Here is a 19,709-nt window from a genome sequence, read left to right on the forward strand (position 1 = left end):
ATGATGATATAACCAAATAATAATTCGAATCCCCCAATGAAAAGGGAAGTAACTCGATTTGACGAATTTTTTTTTCAATGTGGTATTTCTAGTTTTCTGGATTTCCACGAAGACGGCAGTAATTAATGTTGTAAATGAATCTTATTATATAGAACGTCTTTGGTTGATTTATACTACAATCAGCTTCGTTGGAAATCCAGAAAAACAGTAACACCAAATTGAAAAATAAAATCGTAAAATCGTGTTATTTCTTTTTTCATTGGGGTACTCGAATCTCATTGTACGAAAAACAAATAAATTATTTACTTATAGCAACAGACTGACGGACACATCACTAGCGGTAAACCTTACCCGTGTGATACTGTGAGGTCGTTCAGTCAAACTAGGAATTTTAACGTACACAAGCGGATGCATACTGTCGAAAAAACGTACGTGTGCGATGTATAATATGCGACAAGTCGTTGTCTGCAATTGGCAGTTTGACGGTACACATTAAACGGATGCACACGGACACCGATCAGATTTATCAAAGATCTATGACCCTAAACCCATATAAAAAGAGGTAAAATCAATTTTTTCATGTAGTTGTTTCTTAATAATAAATTTCTAATTGGTCATATGCGTAAATAAATACTACAATCCGTATGGGTTTCAATGTTTAAAAAACAAACAAGTTTTCAATTTTCCATTTAAAATATTAACATTGTGTACCTATATTTTGGACTACAAAAATGTTGTCAAGTTAAAAATATAAGTACATCAGCTATACCTATTGAAAAATGTTTAGTTTTCATAAAATTGGAAAACTTATAATATATTATTAATTTAGCGTCCGTTAATTATACGTGATATATTACTAATTTAAACAGTTAAAAATGTATCACCATTTTATTAAAACGAGTTATTTATTCAAATTGTATAAAAACATAAAATATTTTTCATGTTGATAATGTCAAAATCAGGTAAATAATAATAATAGCAGTTCAAATAATACCTAAACATTAAATCGTTATAAAAAAACTGAAACATTTTTACCTTGGTAAATGATTTTAAAGACCTAAAGGCTATATAGCTGGTATATATACTGTTATAGTAACTAGTAAGTATAGGTGTATATATACCAACTATATAGCCTTTAGGTCTTTAAAATCTATATAACTATAGCTACTGCCACACATAAATTAATTAATCACCTCTGATAAATCTTGTGAAACGATTGTTTTTTTATACTTATGGTTTTGAGTTTTCTCGAGTTTGGACACATACAATAATAATAAGTTTTTCGTTTTCTCGCTATTTCTTTTCTTATGTGCGGTTATTATGTTTGACAAATGCCATTAGGCGTTTCCAAGTTAAAAGCCTCTCGACGGGAAGTCCGACATTATACTCCCCGCTCTGACCCAAGGGATTGATTGGACATACTTCGGCGGAAACGTTTCCGGGTTTTCCACGAGAAAAATGTTCGAAGAAAATTGTTTTCCCGGGTAGACACTATTTCCACCTCCGCGAACACAAAAAGGACAAATACTACGTATATAATAATGATCAACAGCACTGGTTGATGAATGCTAGTCATTACGGAAGGAGACCCTCGTATTTTTTTTTGATGACATAATATTCGTTTTTCTTTTATTTTTATACCACCGATCTTATTCGTTCTCTTCGCGTAGTTGTTCTTGTTCTTTAAGCGTACGCCGAAATGTGTCTAATCGACCGGGAACCACAAGAGGAATTTGTGATAGCAATTTGTACACAGAAAACACAATATATTATATATATTTCTATGTATTATTGCTGTCGTTATTTATATCTGCGAGTTTTGATCTTGGGCCGAAAGTGGAGGCGACTTTTCATCTTTCGAGCACAATAAAAGTATGACAAATCGGTTTATACTGCGCAGATTTCAAATGTTCTCAACCTATCAATTACTGGGAAGGAAAAAAATCGCGGTTTGTTCTCTGGTCATTACATGGAGTCGTTTTAGGCCCCAAGAAAAATACATTAATTTTGGCAATTACACTATTTCATTTTCTCGATAATTTATTGTTTAGTGGATAAATAAATTATGGAAAAATATACTTCACCAGACCAACAATTAAGAGTATTGGTTTTAAATGGTACTCGTAATAAATATCAGTATATCTATATATTAATACATATTATGACATAACTACACTAGTACTTAACTATATTTCATAAATATTTGAAAACAAAACTATAGGCAAAAGCATGAAATAAAATTAAAATATTCCGTAAATACAATATAGATAATATTATACATTGTCAAGTTTAAATTTTTTTTTTTATTTGCTTACGGGAGACTTGTTAATTTTCTACAGAAATCTTTGACTTAAAATTCTTTCAAAAATTCAATCTAAAACAAAATTGTTTGTATTTATATTGTAATTTATAGGTAAAATTGAAATATTTTTTAGATGCAGTATATTATACTGTATTTTTTATTTTTTATTTTTTATTTTTTCATTTTTGTGTCTGTCATCACCTTTTAGGACAGTAAAAATGCTTAGATTTTCTTCAACAGTAACTTTTCTGATAGGAAAGTGAATCTAGTTGGTACTTTGGGGGGTCAAAAGTAAAATTAAGAAAAAGCGACGTGAAAAACAAAAAAAAATTAAGGAAAAACGGGAATTTTTACGCAAAATTTAGTTTTGATATTATTTTCAAATATTTTGAATTATTTTGAGCTGTTTACGGACATTGTCAATTTCCATTTTTTTTAGTTTTTTTTTCTACAAATATCAATAAAATTTCATCTGTTAAGTAAAATAGCTTGAAATTTTAATAGAAGCCTCCTAGGTTATTGTTTCAACGGCAGATGAAAAAAATTAAAAATCCTTAGTCACAGTTTTTAGTTGGTATAAGTTCAAATCTTGACAAAATACGGAAAAATCACGAAAATTAGCAAATTATTTTGAGTTGAGAATTCATAAAAATTTTTCTTTTTAAATCGAAGATTTGAAAATATAATATAAGATTACTTATAAGTTTGTCTACCTTTATCAAAAAAAAAATGTATACAAGAAACTTAATTTTAATTTTTATGAGTGTCTGAAATTTATATTTTTACAACATTTGATATTCACTCGATTTCTCATGTAACAATTTTCTTATTTTATTGTAATTAAAAAACGAAGGACTGTAGATACTTGAAAATTTCACTGAATGTTTATATTAGCATTTTCTATACACCATAAAATTTTGAAAATATTTTGACTCTTTTTGAGCTGTTTACGGACATTGTCAGTTTTCAATTTTTTTAGTTTTTTTTTCTATAAATATCAATAACATTTTATTTATGGTGTAAAAAAGCGTGAAAATTTAATGCAAGGCTCCTGATATATTGTTACAATAGCAGTTGAAAAATATTAAAAATACATTTTTAGGCACAAAGCACAATTTTTTTTTATAAGTATTTAAAGTACAAATTTATCAAATTTAAAAATATAATAATTATTTTGTAGTTAAAAATTTATAAAATGTTCAACTTTTATAGCTAAGGATTGAAAATTTAAAACAAAGGCTCCACGTAAATAGGTTATATTATATAAATTACTTTATTCACAATAATATCATCAAATATACTTGGTAATATCATAGGCTGACTGACCGTTTTCGCTCAGAACCGTTTTCCTTATACAATGATATTATATCATTGAATTCAAATTTAACACCATCCATTGCAGTGACCCACTTGTAACCTACTGTACGGCAGAGCAACATCCACTTACCCGCCTTTTTTTTTATTTTGTTTGGGTTTCCGAGTTGTACAAAACAATCCTATAACTTTTAAACATGTATAAAATTAATAATTATGATTCTTTTAAATTGGCACGAGATGAATACGAATTTTAAATTTATTTGTTTTGCTCTTAAAATTTCGTCCGAACCCCAATCTCCAAAAAATGATATTTTTAACAAAAATATGTAATATTTTATATAAATAATATTATATAAGAAGGTATAATAACGAATTGTGAGATTAAAACGATTAATATTGTTATTAAAAAATTGTACAAAATCTCAATTAAAACGGATAATGTAACACATTTGGTAATTATACACCTACTGACTTTTTCCACATTTCTTACGTATCATATTATTTATTAATTTAAAATGAAACTAAAAAAAAAACGGCAGTAAGCCAGTAACCGTCATGATGGAAAAAAAATCGTAAATATATATTACAATATACTATATTTATCAGAATATTATTTTCATCGCGTCGACTAACGACGTGTTCAACAGTTTGATTTGTATATTTTGCCTTAAATGGTCTAAGGACACGCAAGTCATTAGGGGTGAACAATATTCCCACGATTTAATCCCCGGAGGCTACTTTTGAGAACGCGCTAAAACTTCACGTATATTTTTCGGATGTTGAAAAAACTGAGTAAAATTTATGTGTTTTATATTGCCAACACCTGTTCAGATATATAGGTACCTACCTACGTTAATAATTATTATAGATTGGAATTAATGTGGGGTTGAACGGCTCCGGGCTTCTTCCTGTGTGAATAAATGGGAACTATTAAGGATATCATAAATTAAATTACATTGTTTCCGCGTGCTCTTGAATTCTATACTATCGTGTGGTTTATACAAAAAAAAAATTATAATTTTTTTAAAAGAAGTTTTATGACATCGGATAGTGGGTACTATGATAGTTTAATTTAGAATCGGCCAACAGACCATATGTTGAAATGTCATTACCGACTATAATAATATTACCAATGTCCTATACCATCCTATGTTTGCATTTTAATGTATGTGAGCAACAGTAATACACATTTTAGGTAGGTACGTATAGTATATTAGTATGTACCTAATAATTGAGTATGTAAATACAAAATTATATATAATTATTATTCCTCTAAACACATAAGTACATAATGTCATAATCATGATAATATAGGTATTAATAATATTATTTAATATAGTATTTCGGATTGTCAACCACATTGTCCTTCATATTAAAGTATTAAACGAATGGGTAATATTACATACATATTATATACACGTTTACAGTTTAGTTAAATAGCTGTCTTATTATTACTCTGCGAGTAGAGCAAACATTTACTTGGTATAAAGTGTGCCAGCTATTCGATATAAAATGTTTTTAATTGAATACAAAACTATACACGTACATAATATGAGGGAATTTTATCGACAACATTAGTCGCGCGATTTATGTAGATGGGTGTTTAATACATTACAACATTTATTACAACATTTTCTAAGAGCATATCATAACTATTTAACAACGTAGGTACCATTATCATTAATCAATATACGAGTTATTTATAAAAAAAAAAAACTATCTTCACTTTTTAATAATTTAGTATAATAATTTATTACCTATTTAATGTTCTCAAACACGTGTTGTAGTGCAGTGCAGTAATTAAAAAAATAACTGTCGGAGAGTTGTGTCCGTTCGTTTTACAATATTATTATTTATTAGTCATTATAATATTATATACACGGACGAGTGTACCTATACGTTTTATATTTGCTCGGCAATTAATATGATAAGTGATGCACTAAAAAAAACCCCGAGTAATGTATATAATAATATGGCGTATGTATAATATATTATGTATATCATAATAACGTTTCGAGTACCACACGTCTGTTTACCGGTCAATAGCTTCGAAAAGCGTTCTTTTATAATATTGAAGTAACGGCCGTAACCACTTCACCGTCTTGTTAAGTAGATCTATATACCAGATACCTACCTACCGTACCGATGTGCGTTTATCGGAATTTCTCTGTAGTTTGAACAAAACTCCACGTAAAAACCGTAAAGGCAATTAATTATTGAAAACAATCAGTGTGTAGGTCCGTGTGCGTGATGTAAATGTCCATCTGAATGCACGCTGGAAATCCACTGGAATAAACGCGAGCTTATATCCTTTGTAATAATAATAATATATAAAATACTTTCGACCTTTTTTATGGTCGGAAAACCTTTAAATTAAATTCGTTTTATACTCGGCATTCGTCATGTTTCCCGCGTATCCCTGCACGCAGTCGATAATTAAATCCGGCCTGCTGCACATGGACACCAAATTGATTCAGACGTATTTTATTTTATATTTTAAAAAATATCACGTCAGTTTGCCATTCGGACCGGAATAACCTCGTTAATTCTGTTTTGCTGCAGTGGGGTTGTGTATATGCTAATTAGTGCACTGCTCGCATTGTGATTGGAAACTCGGGGAAAACCGTTTCACTTGCATTTGCAGAAACGTGACCCGTAGACTACAGCAGCAGGACGCATAGACTGGACGCATATTATATTGATTTCGTTTTAAATTTCATTATTGTCATAATAATAATAATAATTGCATAAATTAAACACGATCCAAACGAATCTGTGTTTATATATTATATGCCTACTATATTATGTATAAAATGTAGTATGAAAATTTCCAAAAAAAATACCATGATTACCGTGTTTTGTTCGACACAATTTTTTCTGTTTAGTTTTTTAAAAAATTACAACATTCACAAATCCAACAATATTGCTTAATGAATGTTGTATGGCTTACGCTAAATGCATGTTTTCATTATTTAAAGTTTTGACTGATTTTTATTTGATAAAATACTTCCATGTTTGATAATATTTACGTGTACCTACATAAATATGAACCAATTTTAAACTTCTAATAATAAACAAAAACACTATCCACAAGTGCAATTTAAAACAATGCGTTTTATTTAAAATATAATTACCTATTAATTATTATCTATTACTTCTAATATAATTATTAGTTTCATATAATACAAAAACTCAGTGATTGACTTTTTTATCATTGTTATTTCATATTTGTTATGTTCGTGTAATTAGCAGCAAAACTAATATCAAATGTAGATATTTTTTTTTCGAAAATTACTATTCCGAAAAACGTACTGAATGCAATTATACAATCTACGGAAAAAAATTAATCTAATCAAGTCCCGTGTAACCGCAATAATTAACTGTCCCGGGACGTTCATCGATTTTGCTCGGATTAACATTGTCGGCTTGTGTATAATTCGATGATGTGTATGCGTGTAACAATCAGATTAAAAAAAAGCGTAATAAGTATTTGAAGCGGTACAACTAATTAACCGCCAAACAGTACTTATTGATTTAGCCATAATATATTACTTATACTATAATCCAAAAACGATAGTTTTTTTTCATCACAAAGTGTATAAGTACCTACCGTTGCGTCGTGACGACAATAATAATACCTAATATTATATTATATTGACGTCGCGTTACAAAATTGTATTGTTGTGTATTTGATTTCATTATACTAATATAATATATAATTTATCATATTAGAAGATATTAAAAAACTTCTTGAACTGATTTTGGACCGTTAAAAAAGTTTTTTCGTTTGTCTTGATTCTTCAAAATTAGTTTTTTACGAGACCAGAGGTTTTTCTCCGATTTTGTTCGTCCATAATACGCTTGTGTTGCGGTCGTAAAATCACCACGCAGCTGACGTAAATACCGACGGATTAATATTTAAAAGCTTCTGGTTATAAAAACTGTATGGAAGAGGGTCACACACACTACTTAATTCCCTTTTACAACCAGAGAAAAAAAAATTGGATGAAAAAATAATACTTTTAATTAGTGTAATACCACCGGTGATCATGTACATGGGGACAAGCGTAAAACTATGGGCCCGCCGAGTGCCAGAGTAAGCAGTAAGCACACAATACTCTGAATAATGTTTATTACATTTTTTATGGTCTCGAAAAACGCAATAAAACTTATGAGTAACATTATAATATATAACAAAGAACTTTGAATTAGTCTATTATATGGGTGACTTATCTATACGTTTGAGTTAATATCACCAGCAGTTTCCTGATACCTTATATTAAATAAAAAGGGTGTGTTTAGATTTGAAATTATTTAATTAACAATTATAATATTATTATTAACTATATTGTAGATACTCGACTAGTTGAAATATAATATCGTATTGACCCAATGAATATTTATAATATTTGTAATAATTAAGGTACATAGTTTCTTTTAATGTAATTTAGGACTTAGATGCAATATAAGACTGTCTTATCAAATTAAAAAGTATTTAAATAAGATGCAAATTCTGAAAATATGTACCTACTACCTAATAACAGTGTACGAGTGAATATTGTACATGGTATTTGTTAAAATTCGTTGAATTGTTATATATATAAAACTAAATTTAAAAAACCAATAGTGGTTTATATATGATTAATAATCTTCTGTAAACCGTTTTATTTTTTTATGTGCAATGTTCGTGCACAACGAAAGTAACTAATGTCTCGGGAGCGCAAAAATAAATTTGGAAATAAAATACAACAAAGTGACGTGGAAAATATGAGTCAAAATATAGGGACTGAGCGGCGGACATCAGGTCTGATGAATTGAGTTAATATCTTCGAAATAAATGGGGAAAATTAATGAGACTATAAGGGTGGAAAAAAATGAAAAAATATATATATATGTATTACTTCAGTAAGAATTACCGTAGCCGATTAATTGGAATGTCACGGGTCGGTGTAATTCGCGAACAACAAAAAAAAATCTCAGTCGATACAAACAGTCAGATGATTATTATATTACTCTTTTTATTTAATAAAAAGAAACTTTCGCTAATTAAAAGAGTAACAAATAGTCGCTCGTTAACAGATTCATTCGAAGAGGGTAAAACATCGAAACGGAAAAGTGTAACGGATTATTAAAATAAAATTGTTGTAAGGGTCACGTTTTCGTAATATTATAATGAATCGAGTTTTCTCGCGAGAGTACTCCTCGGAATAAATTAAGGATACAGATCCTATTATTTTACTTCAAAAGTCACTTGGATTTTTCTCCTCACATTTACCCATCTCGTATAATTTTATCAATTATTATTCGTGATGTGCGTGTACGTGCGACGAAATTATAGTAGGTAGTACATTAATTTAAATCATTTATCGCGTACCTATAAGTTATATTATTATAAGTTGTAAATATGATGTCTTCGCCCTTGGATCCAATTACATATAAATCAAACTAAGACTCGACGTATGTATATATATAGATCCTGTATAGTGTTGTACAATATGTTTATATTATTCTTCAAGCACACACACGTGTTCATTTTCAATTAACCATTTATATGTTATTTTCTTCGCGGCGTTTGCAGTATTACGATTATTTCGGGGCGGAATTCAAAATAATAATGAAGTCGATTATATAAATAATAGAATAGAAACTTTCGTGCGGATGCTAAAGACCGAAAAATATAAAAACAAATGCGTTTCCGTTTCAATTCCGAGTCACCCAGGTTCGTTAGGGACATAAATTGTTCTCCCAATCTCGGCCGAAGCAATTTGTGACTTTTGTACACATAATATTATTATTAAACATTTCGCTTTTGGAAGACGATGGCAACATGGCGTGTATTATGCCGATAACGGTCGCCCCCTCTCCCGAACCTTTCGCGGCCAAACAGTCCTAATTTGTAAAAACAACCGTTTCGGGGGGACAAATCGCATCGACATTCGCCCGCGTTCTCGATTCTTATGCAAATCTTAATGGTTTTCAATTTTCGAAATAATGTCGTCGCACTGGCGCTATTATTATATGATCGCTATGACGACGACGAGTGACTAGGAACGAGCCACGAGGCTGCAATAACGGTTATTGATCGGACAACGTCAGCGAGTCCGATGACTATGCACTATTCGCAATCTAAATCGTATTAAAACCGTTCCCCCGGCGGTGCATAGAGGGAGCGTTGCACTATGCGATCACAGACGCGCGCGTATTATGCAATCGAATTATATGACGTAAACTGCACGCGAATGCACTCCGCGAATGCACTCTGCGAATGCACTCCGCGCGGGTTTTAATTGAATTGCGACGGGACTTCGCTGCACAGAACAAATTATAAATATGAACCATGGCCTGCTCAATCTGCGAGGAAAAGATCCCCGGCGACGAAGAGAGGAGATCGCTTAAGGGGGCTATACGAATGTAGATATATTATTATTATTATTATTATTATATAATATATACATATCATCTAAATATACGCGCGCAACGTAATATAATAACGAGCGGATTTGTTGTTGTTGTTTTTATCGTTCGGATCGGTCAAAACGACTTGTGCGGACAATAAAATTTAATCAAAACGAATAACTTTTCGCGGGGAATATAAGCCGCGAGAGCCATAAAAGAACACCTAAATACCTCATACATGCGGCGGGCACAGACGCGAATAAATAATAATAACAATAATAAAAAAAAAATGTAAAACTCGTGTATACGGTTCCGGCGGCCAAACGAACGCGGATTTGCCTAATATAACGGGCTTAAGGATTTTTTTCTCCTTTAAGTGTCCCCCCCCCCCCCTCTGGCCTGCGCCGCGGGCCATTTGCATACACGACATGGAATCGCCTTGGCCCTAGAAACCGTATCAAACGTCCTGGAAAAGAAACCGGGTAATTCGGAACTGCTGCAGCAGTTATGGCAATTCGCGGGACAGCGTCGCCACTGTAATACTTATTTATGCAACGACTCTGCCAAATCTCCTTAAACCCTCCCTGATCGTTTGTCGTTCGCATTCTTTCCTTTGATATACAACCGTAAGACGGACATAACGATGGTAATAGGAAATCCCTCGTGTATCGGTGCACCGGCGAAAGATTTTTTTCTCGTGTTTGTTTACTGTACGCCTGCATGTACAATACACGAATCGGCGCCAAATGACGACAAGAAAAGCCCTTTGACAGTCTGTTGTAGCATTATTATTATAGATATTCTGTAGCATTATGACACAGTATTTGAATACTGCCGCAGCCGGAGACGTACGTCCTTATTTTCAGATTCCAACCATCATACGTATACACAATGCGTGGTTATTGTTTAAATAATTATCCAGTAAATCTATATAATATTAAATATAATATTATAGTATCGACTAATTGTTATTAGTTTTATTGAAAACTAATTTGTACTGCCTATATGTACACTAATTGAGATTGCAGGATCTTGCCTACTGATTTTGATGAGACTCGAAAACAATAATAATAATGATATATTATATTATGATACATGTCCAATGTCCTCCTTGATTTTAACATTAATTCTTGAACTTTAATAAATACTTTTATTTTTAGTATGTGGTGGAATATTAATTCTTGATAACAACGGTATAATCGGATCGCTATTTTACCCGAATCCTTACCCTCAAGATAAAATATTTAAGTATATAATAGAACAACCGATTGACAAGGCTATTCGACTATCATTTTTGGATATGGCTAATGGTCATAATATGGAAATTTAAGATCCTACGTATCCACTATATTAAATTTATTTAATTCATTAAAGGTAATTTGATTTTACAAACATTTTATATTGATCACTTGCTAAAGTTATTGTAGTACAACAAATTTAAAGAATTTGAAAATATTATGGTCTTAGAGTATATTTAAAAGTTCAAAAATCAGGTTTTGAATAACTTTCTTGTTTAAAAAAAAAGAGGTAAATCAGCCTTTATATTATAATATACAGCCACATTATACTAAATTATATAGCTAGGTATCACATCGGAAATGCGTAAAATTACGAATATTTATTGTTGTATACGTTTATAGGCGTGTGACTTAAAATTAAACAACTTAGGATAAATCTCACTCGGTAAGTGTGCTAATTTACCGGTTTCTAAACTTTAATACAACACAATACATTGTAATTTCATATACAATGTACCTATGTACAGTAGATAACTACAAAAAATAAATAAATACCTTTTCAATTAATATCAACAATCGTAACGATGTACTGGTAAAGATAGTAACTAATGGACTGACGGACGGACGGGAGGACACGACCGGGATATAAGGTGTTCCAAACATAAATCTATAAACCCAAAACCAATATATAGTTTTTAGATTCTGAGCGAAGCGATGAATGTATTTTTTTTTATTATTTATTTAAGTAATTTACAATTTATACAACATTATGTACAATGAGCAAATATGATATTTAATAATATAAAGTAACAGAATTTAACATTTGTGAGCAGGCACTCAGCAGCACCACCCACCTAATATATAGTTACGTTTGTAGTGAAAATATTTTGAACTTCGGATTGATTTATGTTCAGGTGAATGTCGACATTTATATTATAATTATTATATACGCACTGCAGGAATCTATGGATAATAATAGCCACGGAAAATGAGTCCAACAGAAAAAATATCCAAAGAAAAGTATAATATATTAATATACATTGTATTAAATGAATTATGTATAATTATTGTTGTTGTAATAAATATTGGAGTTTTTATAAACATTTAAAAAAATCCTAATAAAATAACAAAAAAGATTACCACACAGCGGATATCGATGGTGTGTTTTGAATAGAAATAAATTCGTACTCGCTCAAATCACTCAGTGTACGCATATATTTTTGCGTATGTATATTTTTGTTATGCTTCATAAATTTGCATTGTTTTTTTTTTCGTTTAACAAAAAAAAAAAAAAATTGGAAGCAGCCCCTCGAGCGTTCGTCGTTTAGCATATCGTACGATTTTCTTTATGTAAAGAATTACTGCTCTGCTATGGGTTATATAGTATATTACGTATATATTCCGTGCAAAAAAACAACGCGAATGAATAGGGATCGCTAATGGATTCCGGCAATAAAAATTCAATATTGCACCGATACCGCACCGATAGCGGAGGGCCAAAAAACTAAAAGGGAAAAAACGAGTTGGTTCTTTATTTTCACAAAGGCAAACGCTTAAAAAGATTTCGGTTCTGCGGTTCCGGTCCACGTGACTCCGGTGTCGTACAAATATATTATTATTTTTATACAGCCATTGTTGTTTGCGTATATATATTATATAGATGTATAGAGGACATATGTACATGAGGATAAAACAGGAAGTAACAAAATGGAATTTCGTAAAAAGTACGATACTCCGCAGTGTACTTGTATTATTCCGAATTGAGTTATCATCGCGAGTGCGTATTTCACAATAGCATCCAACGCGATTCTTTTAAAACGCGACATAACATTTATTAATATGTTGTATAAAAGTATACTAAACGTTTAAATAATAAGTTTCATTATAGCGAATAAATTATATAAATAATTATCTCTAACGTAATTCTGTATAGTGTGATGGTTTTGAACGTTCTCTGTTCGTAACTTATTTACAAAACGTTCTGAATATTAATATTTTATTTTAATGTGAATTCACTGTCATCGTTGTGTAAAATAAAATAGGAAATTGTAGGAGAAGCATTATTATTATTTTTTTTCCTTCTCGTCTGATTTATTCATCCACAAAACGTTTTCATCCGTCATATTCTGTTGGGTCAACAAAGCGTCGGGCACGGATTGGGTTACACTTTATTATGTTAATTAAGATTACTATTTACGACCCATCTGAGGACCTACTAAGGTTAATTTATTTATATTATTATTCACTCCTTTCCAAATCTCTTTCAGTCTATCTACCACTTCACAATATTATTGTTTTGACTAACAATAAATAACAACATTATTGGGATTATATTCGTATTATAAATATAAAGCGAAGAAGGTCGTCTTATAAATTATAATAAATATTTTGTATTCGACATAGGTACCGACATTTTTTATTATTATGTTTTAGTTTTAATTATACAGTTATACATACCAGCTATTATATAACACCGGCGGTTGTTTTTTAAAGGTCCCATTACAAGATATACATTTCATTGTTTCAACAGTAGTTTTTTTTTCAAAGCACCCACAGAATTCCTATAGGTACTTGTAATAACTATTCCTATTATTATTTCGTAAAATAGTTTGAATAAATTGAATTACGCCAACGTATGCGTCGACGGTGCGGCGTGACATTTCGAATCGATGATGTACAAATCGTATAATGTTTCGGATTTTGTTCAAAACTCTGTAGTCGCGATAAAAAAAATTTAAATAAAATACACTTCCGAAACTATATACAGTCGTGTGTATCGTAGACCGTAGTGTATAATACTATAATATTATAATAGGTAACAATACCTATAATAATGACAATACGATTTTCGCCCGCAGCAATTCAATATAATGTACCTATCCTATATATACCTATACTATGTCCGATATAATATAACTATATATATATATGTATTATATTATAAGCACTTGCAGAGGGAACGGCACCGTAACGCCTTTGCCGTGTTTATAATTCCATTGCGGCCAAAACAATTAAAACAAACGTACCGTGTCGGGGCCGACTGCAGTGGCGTTTATATTGTTACTGTTATTGCAGGGGCGACCTCTCTCTCTCTCTCTCTCTCCCGTCTGTCCACACACCGGAGGTCCACAGCGTGTCCTTTTCGGATTTCGATTAAATGCCGTAAATCGCGATTAGTGCTCGACCGACGCTCGTCTAGTTTTACGAGCCGTAGATTAAACGACGTATACATATACACAGCAAGCGCAAACCGATATATACGCATAATGTATACCTATACGATTTTATAGTACTATATGCTATTCCGGTAGTAAACGCCGTTCGGGTCGTCAATATAATATACGTGCACCTGAATCGGCTTTGTGTTTTATAGTTATATTGTAATATTACTATTATATTATTATGTATGTACGCGCGACACATAAAAATTGAATTTAGGACGAGTAGTTTATGAGTTATAAGTGTTTAAAGTTTTGATGATCGTAGTGGAGTGGTACGCGGTTACGCGTAGTGGAATATGAATATTATAAAAAAAACAGGACTACGCTCGTTTTAAATATTTTATTAATCCCGAATCCCGATATAATATAGGCTTTTGCACGAATAATTTGCGCAAATAATTTGTCCGAAAATGTTTGACGAGTTCGCACTAGTTTGACTGGTTGGCCAACGCTCGCATACGTTTTGTTCTTCTATTTTTAGTTTTTACAATCATTTGATGCGTGTAATTGTATGATAAAATAGACGTAGCTATTATACCTATAAATCCCTCAATAGAATTTATGCCATAAATAAACTGCCTGTCATAAATATTATTATACTTCATATTTCTAAAGAAAATTATTTCGGTATATACATATATAAACATTAAACCTATATGTTGTCATTTCAACTAATAATTTGTTTCTATTTTATATTCGATAATAATATATTAATATTAAGATTTACAATAGTGTGTATAATTATAATTTTTACGTTCCTATTCTTAAAAATAAGGATTTAATTCACGTTCCTATTCCTTTAAAAAATAATGGAATTAATTCCTTCATTCGTTCCTCTAAAAAGGAATCAATTAACTTAAGAACGCGTTCCTTAACAACACACAACCGTAGATAATATTATTTTCAATGACATTATGCTGTGGAATACCATGAAAAAAGACACTTTTCCTAACTTGTAAAAATTACTACAAACGGATATAGGTACGCAAGCAGTGAGCACATTTTTCTGCAAGCATGCGGTGAATCAAAAAATGGTTAAGAACGAGTAAGTATGTAACACAAACGCTTCACTGATTAGTCTATTTTAAGTATTCAACGCAAAATATTACAAATAATTTAGAATCAGTTAGTTTTAGATAAGTGTGTAACACAAGAAAATCTCTTGACAATTTTATCATCACTTGTAAAACCACTTGTAAGATTTTTAAATGGGTGGTGCTGGCGTGGGACGTGTGTCCGGAGAAATATAGGTCTTGTAGGACAATGTATAATATTACATAGGTCATATTCATATTGGACAACATTTAGTTAGCTCTGTGCCACTCCCAGGTGTGATTACTGGTCACATTATAAACTGCTATATTATAATATTAAAAGTACGAGGTCCGTAACACACGGTTATTCGAACAGAACTCTGCTGCGAAAGGCACGGAAACGGAACAAGGACACAAAAAAAATTCAGCGGGACGCCACGCCGGTCAATAAATATTCTACCGACTACCGTAGTTATTTTTATTTTTCTAAGGTCGTTATTTTCATCCATAAATAAATCAGTGATACATATTATACTATACGTCTACTATGGTATATATTATTATTACAATAAAGCGGAAAACATCGTGCCGGTGATCTCATAATCCGCACCCCCGATCCCGTATTTATTTTTTTGTCGGTTTTCCTTTTCAATGGGATTTTTCAATATGGCAAATCAGTTCGTAACGGTTTACGGTCGTATCGTAAAATCAGGTCCGGAATCCGTAAAAAGTAACGAGGTTTCGCGTCCTGTCTGCTGCGGACCGGAGCGCTATTATATCGCGACGGGGCGGTCAATTCGGTCGGTATGCAAACTCGCGGTGCTCAACGAGCGTAAACGTCGGAGTTTAACCCCCTTATTGGGGGGTGGAGAGGTGGCGTAGCTTGCCGACCGAAAGATGATAAGCCTACGGAGAGTACATCGTCAGTGATAGGGTTTGTGGGAAGGGTTGGGGGATACTTTGAGGCTTTTACGGCCTCCGACCGACGTTCGCACTGATCAGTATACACCGGAACTGCTGTGACAAACGACCACGTGGTCTGGTCACTAAACACTTCACGGTCAATATTCATAATATTTTTATATCGACGAGGCGTTCTCAACCCCAACCACAGTATTGTTCCGAGAGTTATGGGTAGATAAAATATATTAAATGTGTAATTTTCTCAAATAATATCGCCCCTACAATAATAATATCGTTATTCGTTACCCATGAATATAGAGATACACTTTTAAAAGAGTTTTCATCCATTTGTGTGTTACTTCATATTCATAGAGCCACGTTCAAAGATGACTATAGTTGTATTTTAAATATTTTATTCAATTTAACAACATACATGCCTACTGTAGATCGTATAGAATGAAAATAGTTATTAATCGTTACTATAATACGTTTGAATATCAAATGTCGCCAATGTTTGTAACCACCAAGTCTTACCACCAAAATTCATATTTTTATCTTTCGGTGTGCTGGCCTATCGTTATACTGGCACCGCAAATGCAATAAATAGTCGTGTAAAGACTAAGTGGTTACAAATGTTGAATTTTATAAAAAAAAATTCAGAGTTAATAATATCGAATTCTGGGTGCCGGACCTCTGTGTCGCGATTCACCCGGCGGACATTGTAGTTGGGTATAATATTAATTTGCGTTTAATATTTATCGCACATACCGAAAATTTGATAACGGCAAACTGTCGCGCAGCAGTATATAATATAATGGAAAGTGATTTCATTACTCGCGTCAAAGGCAATCAAACATAGGTGTCGCGAGCGTTATCGATCGATGACCGGCGGCCAAACACGTCCATAATATTAAAATGTTTTATACGCGCACGTGCAGTACTATATATAAAATGTGTAATAATAATATATACATGCGTATGCCTATAATAATTATATTTTAATTTCAATACACTGTGCGGAGTTGTCGTACTATATGATTTTATTAGCACACAATATATGTATATACCTCTATACGCGCTCCTCTATATCAAAAACAATTATTTCACTTTGCTCGTCGCGATTTTTAATGGAACATATTCGCTGCACATATTATTCCCGATAATTTCCATATTTACGACAGAATTTGCATAATATACACTGATAGGTGGTGGAGGTAGAGGTGGTGGTTGGACAACTCAACGAACTCTCTATATACGTGCACAATATATGGTATAACCTATTATTTGTCTCTTTCTCTCTCTCTCTCTCTCTCTCCATCTCTCGCGCGCCCTCCCGTGTACGAACGTGTTTAATTGCTACGGTGTGCTCTGGGCGATGCAATTCAACGATGATGGGTGACTATATTACATACCCACATCGTATTATTACATATTATTAAATTCCCCGTTTTCGAAATCTCTATATTATATTCATAGGCATGCCCACGACTCTAGGCTCGATCCGGGACCGCATCAACCTATAGGTGCAAATGAAGCATTAGGCGGCAAATTTTAAAATACCTATCCAAAATAAATTAGATGTTACAAAATTATTATATTATATTAGATGTTACAATTTATTAATAATTTATATTACATTTTTAAAAATAATTTATAAGTTTAAATCATTACATAAATTAATTATTTTTTTTTTTAATTTTAGAAACCGAATTTTAAGAAGAATCAATGGCACACGGAATATTTTGAAAACATTGTGACGAATTCAACTCCTTGAACCTACCCACCCTTCTCAAAAGTCATAAATAATTATATTTATATAAAAATATATAATTTTATATAATATAGTTCTATAAAGAGGCCACGACACCATATAATACATGTGGGATGTGCACCACTGAGAACAACTTATTTAATTACATAAAAGTATAAATCACTCGTTACATTGTCTTTAGCAAAATTGAATAATTTTAATATTTATACCTAAACTATACTTCTTTAAATACAAGATCGATGATCTGAAATAAAAGATAGTTTTCTGTTCTAAAAAGTGTAAAAAAGTATTTGAGATCATCATTAATTCATGTAAATATTTAAAATGTGTCGATTTTATGCATTGAATCTGATTTTGACATTAGGTTAATGATACGAAGTGAGGAGAAATTACCTTCAATTTTCCGCAATATGAAATTCATTGAAAATATATTTAAATGCAGAATAATTTTATTTTAGCATTTTAGTACTCAACTATAATATTATTATTACTTATGATATTAAAAACCTATGTTATTTTGAGATTTATTTATTTATTTGAGTCTGCCCATGTCCATAATGTACAGGATGATTCACCAAGCATTGTCACCCCCAATTGTTCATTAAATAATGAGTTTATTAAAATTCAAATTTTTGGAATTTTTAGATAGGTATTATAGTACCTAACCTAACCTAACCTACCTAAAGACCATAATATTTTCAAACTCTTGAGTTTTTTGTACTACTTAAGCGGTGGTCTGTGGCGACTTCTGTTTTTCAAATGAGAACCCTCCCACCCCCACTATATTACGTACTGTACATTATTTGATGGATCATTTTTATTGTATTTGTTTGTAAACCTAATTTAAAATTCGAGTAGTTATTTTAGATTCTGCACGGAATGAAGAAACTAGTGGTTTTACAATGGTGTTTATTTTTTTTTTTTATCCTTCATACAAAATTTCTACCAGAAAGAATGCTTTGATTTCAACATAATATGGTACTTTATATTTTAGCAAATTGGATCAAGATACTAAGATAGTACTTTGGAGAAGTCATTTTTCGATTTTCTCAATAGTTATTTAATGCCACGGGAAAACCTACCGACAAATTACGAAAAACTGGTAAAAATGAGATTTTAATTTCTAACACTATATTTATAGTAAACCATAGCAACGAATAAAAAATTATAATATTAATTCAACTTACAGGCTAATCCAGACTAACAAACCGTCTCCGCTTAGAATCGTTTTTCTAACATAATGATATTACATCATTGAATTCAAGTTTAATACAATCCATTATACATTGACCCACTTGTAACCTACTGTAGGTACAGCGACAACTACTTACCAGCTTTTTTTTTTAAGTTAATTTTACTTCTAATTACGATTGCACTAGATAAAAATGCAGTTTAAACACCAAAAAAAAATGAAAATAATTGTCCAAGTATTCAAAAACAAACTTTCAAAATAATCAAGGATGCCTATGAATAAGTTAAAATGCAAAAAAAAAAGTAAGTGTAGATACTAATTTCAATGTTAAAAAC

At 31.5% G+C, this 19,709-nt stretch overlaps 1 long non-coding RNA gene across 1 annotated transcript; it reads left to right on the top strand.

The window, feature by feature from the left end:
• Window positions 1-19,166: 19,166 nt before the first annotated feature.
• Window positions 19,167-19,677, top strand: LOC132951804 (uncharacterized). The gene is made up of 3 exons (XR_009665419.1): window positions 19,167-19,284; window positions 19,372-19,489; window positions 19,562-19,677. It is a non-coding gene; the product is annotated as an uncharacterized LOC132951804 (long non-coding RNA).
• The last annotated feature ends 32 nt before the right edge of the window (window positions 19,678-19,709 follow it).

Source organism: Metopolophium dirhodum, chromosome 9, assembly GCF_019925205.1.
Source record: "Metopolophium dirhodum isolate CAU chromosome 9, ASM1992520v1, whole genome shotgun sequence".
NCBI classification, from domain to species: domain Eukaryota; kingdom Metazoa; phylum Arthropoda; class Insecta; order Hemiptera; family Aphididae; genus Metopolophium; species Metopolophium dirhodum.